Raw genomic sequence first — 8,757 nt, forward strand, 5'->3', positions numbered from 1 at the left:
ATCAAAGGGAGAGCCACCTGTGAAACGACACACACCATATACTAGCTGTTATGTAAACACTGTTCAACCTTCTACATTGGCATGACTCCCACCAAATTATCAATTACAATGAATAGTCATACGCCCAGGGTATGTACTGGCAACTCACAATATCCTGTTGTAGACCATGCTCTACAACATTACATTCATGACCTTGATGCCTGTTTCACCATGTGCGCCATGTGGATTCTTCCCACTGGACACCAGTTTCTCAGAACTCCGCATTTGGAAACTAGCACTACAACATGTCCTTGGTTCTTGCCCCCCACCTGGCCTTAATTTACGTTAATATCTTCCTTCTCAGCTTTTCTTCACTGTAACTACTCTTTGCTTCACTCCATTTTAGTTTTCTACATCTTTTGTTGTCTTTCATATCTATTTTTCACCCCCCCCACCTCTGTTACGTACAAAGCACTTAGCTTCTCATGCTTATTAACTCATGCATGATGTTTTAGTAGTAATCTCTGTCTCGCATATTACCCTGTCTTCTGCCTTTGAGCTCTCAGGTTTTCAAATCTCGTCCAATTCAGTTATCAACAGTCTGTCTTCCCTTCTCATCCTGTACAGTAAGTCTCCTGTGACACATGGTTCTGGGTGACTTTCCCAAAACCTACCCCTTTTCCTAGACCTCTCCAGTCCTTTTGCTTCACACTTCTTCCTTCCTCTTTAACCCTTCTGCCTGGAGGAGGAGCCACTGACTTTGAGAACTTGCCACTCACAACAGTTTTATGTGTGTGTTCTGCCAGCACTTGGTGAGTAGATATTTTATCTATCTAATTAAATAATTTTATCAATAATTTATTGTTTTCATTGTTATATTAGTATGTGTTAATTAAGAAACCCCACCTAATCATGAATCTGCCACTATAGATTTACCATTGAGTCAACATACCAGAATTAGAAAATAATTTAAAAGTCATGAATGAAATCAAAATATTTTGTGATTGGCTCTTCATAGGATCTGAACCGTGTTACATTCATCTTTTTTTGTAGTGTGTTTGGCTACACTGATACAAAACTTGACGAAGAGTTCATGAGATGAAAGCTCCATGTATAATGGGCAATCAAATGAAAACAAGACTGATGAGAAAAAAGTAAGTAAACTGTTTATTATTTCAAAAGTAATCACCATAGCTGTGAATACATTTATGCCACTGCGAGACAAAATAGTCAATTCCTTCATGGAAAAATGTTTTGCAGTTGTCTACAGAACCATGGCTGTACCTGTGTGTGCACCTCTTGGTGTGAAGCAAACGGATGGCCAAGAAAGTCTTTCTTCAGGGCTCCCAAAATATGGAAATCACATGAGACTGGGATTGTATGGAGGTTGTGTGAAAGCTTCCCAGACAAAACTCTGCAGCATAGTTGAAGCAACCTGCCAATAAAATGCCTGCTAAGGTTGTATAGTGTGTGCTGCAGATGTTTTGCTGGGAAAACCCTTACATTTTCTCTGTAAAGTCCCAATCTCTCCCCATATGATTTCCATATTTTTAGAGCCCCAAAGAAAGATATTCATGGCTGTCCTTTGCTTCAGATAAAGACGTGCATGCCTTGGTACAATTATGTTTCCAGATGTAACTGCCAACAGTTTTCCATAAATACATTGACCACCTTGCCTTACAGTGGAATACATGTAACAACTATGGCAATTACTTCTGTATTAATGGATAGTTTACTTACTTTTTTCCCATATTTTTCATATTAATTTGACTGTCCTCGCGTGCCACTATCGCTAAGTTTGCTTTTGTAGATCTGTGTACTATGTAAGCAAGTGCTCTGTTATTATTTTACAGCATTTTATTATTATTTTAAATACTGTGTTAACCTCAAAAACTTGCATCTGTATGCTAGGTTAAAGATTCCCAAATTTGGTGGTTTTCATAATCCAGCTAGCTTATCTGCAGTACTAAAGCAATCAACAGTAAGTTCATAAACACTGATTTACATGCACCATTTTGGATTTGAGAACTGTAGACTCACTTTTTTGAGGTGGGGGCAGTAGAAGACATGTTTCACTGTACAGCTGAGCAACTTGAAACTTAGCAAGTGTGGATAACGCAATTTGCTATAACTCTACTCCTCACATAACTTTCTTACTTCCTTTTTGTATTATGCTGGTAGTAGATGTATCACATTTACATAAAGCACCCAAATTCATATTTGAGTGGCATGTCAGTAAAATTCATTTTTCATCGGTTGGAGTTCTGCTAATGCCAATGATATAGTTAATTTCTCACTGTACATGTTCCTTTAAGAGAAATCTTTATTCAAGAGCCATATATGCAGAAACACATCGTGAGGTAACAATTGTTTATTTCCAGAATGACATAAATTATTTGAAAGTCCTCATTTAACTCTTTCAGTGACCATTTTATTATGTGTGAAAATTCATTAACTAAAAAGTTATTCGTAATTAAAGTTTCCACCACCCAGAAAATATTATTATTTGGACCATTAAGTATGTTTATGACATTATAACTGTAGTTATAAATTTCTTACTCTAATTTTTCTGAACTGGAAAATAATTTTATCAGAGTAATTTGGCAATTAAGAAAACTACCATCCTGTGAAATTTCCAAGAAGCTCGGTAACTTCCCACAGCAGTGCATCTGGTATTAATAAAATATTCCACCCAACTTTATTTACTTCCCAATCATCTATCACATAGATAAACCAAATTATTACTTGCCTTCCCATAATGTCATTGCCACTAATTTTGACATTGTCCTCTTTATATAGCAGTAGGAATTTTGCTCCCAGTAATTGTTACAGTAACTTCTCCTTGGCAGAGTCTTGATTAGCTATTTTCATCTTAATATCTCACTGTAAAAATTCATAGCATGCACTCATCCATTCCACATTTCAATGTCAAAGTCACTAACATGAGCAGATCTTACTGTTACACTCACTCAGTGTGATTATTTCATGCACTTGTTGGGAAAATCTGGCTGTAGATGTCCATGTAACATCTCTGCATGTAAGTGTTAGTAAAGCTTCAGTGACAGAGTTCTATCAAATGCTATTTTGTGAAGATCTATTTTTTGTAGACTTGAATGATGACTTCATCATGGAAAGAACCTGCTGCTGTTTAGAGTTCATCAAGCGTAGTAGCTGACTTGGTTTACTTGAACTATAAAAATAGTTGATAGCAGAAGTAAATATTCATCATTATATGTTTTGGTGCTAAGAAATGTGAAGTAATCTCAAGTTTAAATCAATGGTGTCATGCCCATCACTTAAATATTAGGTTAAATCTCCAACCAATTTCAGAGAATGAGACTTCAAAATTACCAAAGAATACCAGCAATATAACCAGGTCAGTAATGTTACATAGTGTATTTAGCTTTTCACTGGCCAACTGTAGAATCCCTAATGATGAAGAGAAGCTTCGTAATAAGGCATTAAACATAAAATGTGGCTACCCATGTAACTAAATATGAGAGGAGTGCACATTAAAGAAAGCATTTTGTAAGAAACTTAATTTCCAACTGGAAAAACAGGTTGTCCAAAACTGCAATACTAAATACTATATGGTACAGTGTGCTCATTGATACTTAAAGTGTTTGTTTCTATTTCATGCAGTGAACAAATCATATGAGGAATGAGTCAGTTTTGTAAAGATTTCTATTCTTCATGTAGAAGGTACGCCTGTAAGAGTTGCTGTTAATTCAATTACAAGTGAAATGATAATTAAATGGACACCCTAGCTGCAAACAGGCGTTGATGTACTTCATTGGGGACATGTTGAAAATGTGTGCCCCGACCGGGACTCGAACCCGGGATCTCCTGCGTACATGGCAGACGCTCTATCCATCTGAGCCACCGTGGGCACAGAGGATAGCGCGTCTGCAGGGACTTATCCCTTGCACGCATTTTAGGACATAAGAATAAAACTAAAGCAGTATGGTCTTTTATTAAATCGGAATTAGGTACAACAGTTAACCACCAGGAAATTTCAAAAAACATACAAAACAACGTTACTATTTCAAACTCTTCTCAAATAGCTCAATGTTTTAATAAGTTTCTCATAAATGTAACAAAATTTGGTGTAAATGTGATTACTTATCAAAACAGTGTGAATTTCTTTGGCCTGAACAAGAATAGTGACCACTTTGTGATATTTAGTAAAATCTCAGCTGAAGGTGTAAAAATGCTATTTTGTCATTAACAAACAAAAATGCTCCAGGATGGGATCAAATACCCACCAAAGTAATTAAATTTGTATTTGATAAAGTAGCACACCCTCTGTCCTTAATAATCAGTCAGTCATTTGAGCAAGCAAACTTCCCTGATGTGCTTAAGTATGCAGAGGTAAAACCACTGCACAAAAAAGGATCAATAGAGTGTATGTGAAATTACCACCTCATCTCTATCCTCCCAGTGCTATACAAAGTATTTGGAAAAATAGCTGCTGTCCATATAATAAATTTTATTGTGAAACATGGTTTTATTCTTAAAAACAAGTATGGGTTCCAAAAAGGGAAAAGCACCATGAGTGTTGTTAATGAATTCATTGAAAAAATCTGCTCATCACTAGATAAAAGCAACAAAGTAGCAGGTGCCTTCTGCGACCTTGCAAAGGCATTCGATTCTGGGAATCACTTCATGCTGCTTCATAAACTAGACAGATATGGCGTCAGACCAAAATTCTCTGCAGTGGCTCAGATCTTATCTGACAAACAGGAAGCAAAGGGTAATCATAACATCTAACATCGTAAATTACACATCTCAGTGGGGTACAATACCACAAGGAGTCCCTCAAGGCTGAATCTTAGGGCCAACATTGTTTCTCTTTTACATAAATGATTTACCTCTTAGTATCAATGCAAATGGCCTTCCTGCAGTGGTAACACCTGTTCCCATCAGATCACCGATGTTAAGTACTGTCGGAATAGGCTAGCACTTGGATGGATGCACTCAGACCTTGTAAGGAAACTTAGAGCTACTTGATTGAGAAGTAGCAACTCCGGTCTCATAAACTGACATACTGCCGGGAGAGTGATGGGGTGACTACATGCCCCTCCATATCCGCATCCAGTGATGCTGGTGGGCTGAGGATGATACAGCGGCCGGTCGGTACCGTTGGGCCTTCCAGTGCCTGTTCGGATGGAGTTTAGTCTAGTTTCTTAATATCAGTGCCTAGCCAGTCATGTTTGCTGATAGTACTTATGAACTCCTTGAAAAACAAAATGTGGGAGAAATTCTGGGTGGTGTTATAAACACACTAAACAACCTAGATACATGATTTCAACATAATGGCCATAAACTTAACTTTTCAAAGACCTTGTTTACACAATTTAGAACCAATCAATCAAAACTCAGTGACTTCAGTATTGTACATAAAAATCAAGTTATGGACCAAGCTCAGTCCTTTAAATTCTTGGGACTAAACTTGGACAAAAATCTAAGCTGGCAAGCACATATAGATTATTAACTGCAACATTAAACAGCCTGGTATAACAGACGTAAGCTGCAATGATGAACCATAGTTACTTTGAATCTGTAATTAGATACGGTTTAATTTTTGGGGGAAATTCAAGCTACATGTCATGAATCCTGCTACTTTAAAAAAAGAGTTGTTAGAAAAATGTGTGCTGCCCCTCCCAGAACATCCTTCCACCCATTATTCAATAACCTAAAAATATTACCTATCCCTTCACTGTACATATTTGAAATTATCATCTTTTTACATAATAAACCTGAGCTAAGGGAAGAAAACCATTTCAAACATATGTACAACACTAGACACAAAGATAATTTCATTCTTCCACAACAGCTCTTGAAACTCTACCAATGGACACCCTAGTACATGGGACTGAAAATTTACAATAAACTCAAGGGTAGAGATGTACTGACGATGGAGATAGGTTCGCTAAAGAGAAAACTATGTGATCTCCTGGTGGAAAATACTACTATTCAACTGAGGAATTTATGAATGATGAAATCATCATTTTACTAGTGTGATTGTTTAATATTATGGCATTGTGCATAATATTGTACACATATGTAAAGATAATGTACTACCACATCATAAGAAAAACAATATCAACCAGTACTGGTAAAAATAGTGGTAGGGAATTGTGTAATTATGTACATCGTAAGGCTAAAATTTGTGTGTCTCCTGTACAGCATCATCAGTAGATTTGTAAATGTATGTTATGAGACAAATAAAATCGAAATACAAATACAAACTATCACCTAGCCTTTAAAAAAACCCCTTGTGCACTCCACAAATACTCTTGCTCCCCGAGTAGCTCCTACCTTTGTGTAGTGCACCCCTGACCTGTCAAGAGGAGTCCTACAACTCTCCACCCAATAACATAGCTCCAGAAATCTGCAGCCCAGATCATCACAGAGCCAACATAGCCTTTGGTTGAGACACTCCACTGGTCTCCAAACCAAACGAACCCATCACCTCTGGAAACAATGCTGCAAATTGACAGCTCTGGTTGCACCCCACAGGCGAGGCCAGCAGGCTTGTCCACTTCCACAAGCCACTGGTATGAACTGAGGATAGGCTCAGAACTTATGTAACAGGCATCATTGGTGCCAAAACCAGCCAGAACTCACAGATGACTGCAGCCTGCATGCTTGATAGCTGCATGCAAGGATTCCTCCACTTTTTTGGATGTGGCCTTCTGGCAGATGTATTCAGTACACATTGGCTTTCTTGCAGGCCCTGAATGCTATTTCTCTATGAGGCTCTATAACATACTTAACTGTGGAGATCCCAATACACAGCAAACCCCAACCCCCATTTGCCTGCTCAGACCCTGCTGAAAGACTGATGTGAAAGCATTATCACCCACAATTCTCACTGCAGTCAAGGCGGACACCCCTTGCTGGGCCATCTGGAGGCTGCCTCAGTAGCAGAACCTGTGGGTCAAACAAGTGACACCTGAAGTTTCCCATGTGATATATCGGATGATCCACCACTGCTACACCTCAAGGCAGCAGACTCAGGATCGCTGACTGTAGCCAAAAGTACCTTCAGCTGTTCGCAAACTGTGGCCAGCTTCTCCTGCATCTGCACCAAAGTATTTAAACATCCTTCACACCCCAGGACTCGTAAGAAAGCACAGAAAAAGCTAAATACATAACTTGCTGCTCTGCAGGTATGTAGCAGACAACAGTTGGAACCTGGACCATATTACAGTGTTAATTGGACCTCTCAATTAAATAAATGAATTACTTGACCATAAATACCAAAAAATTGCAACAACTTTTGTAACAATGATAAACACACATTTATGAGTATATTAATGAAAAAAATGATAGAAATAATAAAACTAGTGCACACTGAGTTTAGTGATATTATTCCGGAACCAAATCGTGTCTTCATAGTGAGACCTAGTGCGTTGGATAGTTTGGTAATTATTTCATTTAACGCAACAAAGGTATCTTCTTCTTTTTCTGCAGCTGCAAATTTTGTATTATAAACTACTGTCTTACATAATTTTACTTCACAGTCGTCAACATACATTTTAATCACTCCAGCAAATAATTGTGACTACTTGTGGCAGTTTTATCTTGTACCTTAACTACAATGAAGTCACCTTTCTGCACTGTTTCAATATTTTCAAAGCCACTTGTGTACAAGTTAGCATCAAAGGAATCAACGTACTGGACATGATCAGGATCTTCACAGCTACTGCTGCTTTCTGCCAGTATTTGGCATACTTAATTTAATTTATGCCTTTTTGGCAATAGCTGTGCTCTTCTGTCTTCTGCTGCTGCCTCTGTCCATTGATGAACTGTTGTACTATTAAGGACAGTTTGTTTTCGTTTCCTTCTATGTCTCATTGTTTTCCTTGCACCCGTCTTAGTACATTGCCAAACTCATAATGTATGTGTAATTTCTGTTTGCTTATCTTCTGGCTGGTGTCCAAGATTCTCAACATTGTCATCTGCAGATGTGCTTGCATGTTCTCCCAGTGAAATATTTGTTACTTGTTGCCAAATTGGGAGATGTCTGTCTGGTATGTAAGACGATAAAAAATCATAGGCATTAAATATGTGTGAACTGATATGTTTGATACTACTAACACTAAAGCCTTTCCAAATGTCAGAGGCAGTAAATACCAAAGGAAATGCTACACCAGTTGCTAGGCTTAAAAAAACCCAAAACAGTTACACATACACAGGGATACAATTATTTAACATGCTACCACCTACAGCACACAGTGTATCATTGAATGTCTTCAAAAATATTACAAAAAGGTGACTTGGACAAAAAGCATCCTATACAATAGAAGAATTTACAGTATGTAATAAAAATGATGTAATCTATTAAAACTGCTGTATGACATGACCACCATATTACATGAGCACTTCTGAAAATGTTATTGTACCATGCTGTTGTGCTTTATTTACATAATGCATTTTCCCAATGGTTAACATGTATTAAGCCTGTTTCATTTATATTTGTTAAAATGTTTTTCTTAGCATGTGTATTGTGTTACACATACAGTATCTCCTTTTGTCATTCTGCATGACACATTTATGTTTAATGACTACTAAACGAGTGCAGTATAAAACATATTTACTCATTCAGAATGTTAAAAATGTATGACTTTTTTTGTAGTTATATAGTGTATGTAAAATGACGACATCAACTGCATGAAAATTGCTTAAAGATGGATCAATAAACCAATAAACCAACAAGGGCTGTAATGTTATATGTGGTAATTCTTGGGCACTAGAATGTGTTTCTTTGAA

General features: G+C 37.4%; 1 non-coding gene across 1 annotated transcript; it reads right to left on the minus strand.

The window, feature by feature from the left end:
* Positions 1-3,794: 3,794 nt before the first annotated feature.
* On the minus strand, positions 3,795-3,869 carry Trnat-ugu (transfer RNA threonine (anticodon UGU)). The gene has a single exon. It is a non-coding gene; the product is annotated as a tRNA-Thr (tRNA).
* Positions 3,870-8,757: the final 4,888 nt, after the last annotated feature.

This window comes from Schistocerca serialis, chromosome 3, assembly GCF_023864345.2.
Source record: "Schistocerca serialis cubense isolate TAMUIC-IGC-003099 chromosome 3, iqSchSeri2.2, whole genome shotgun sequence".
Lineage (NCBI taxonomy): Eukaryota > Metazoa > Arthropoda > Insecta > Orthoptera > Acrididae > Schistocerca > Schistocerca serialis.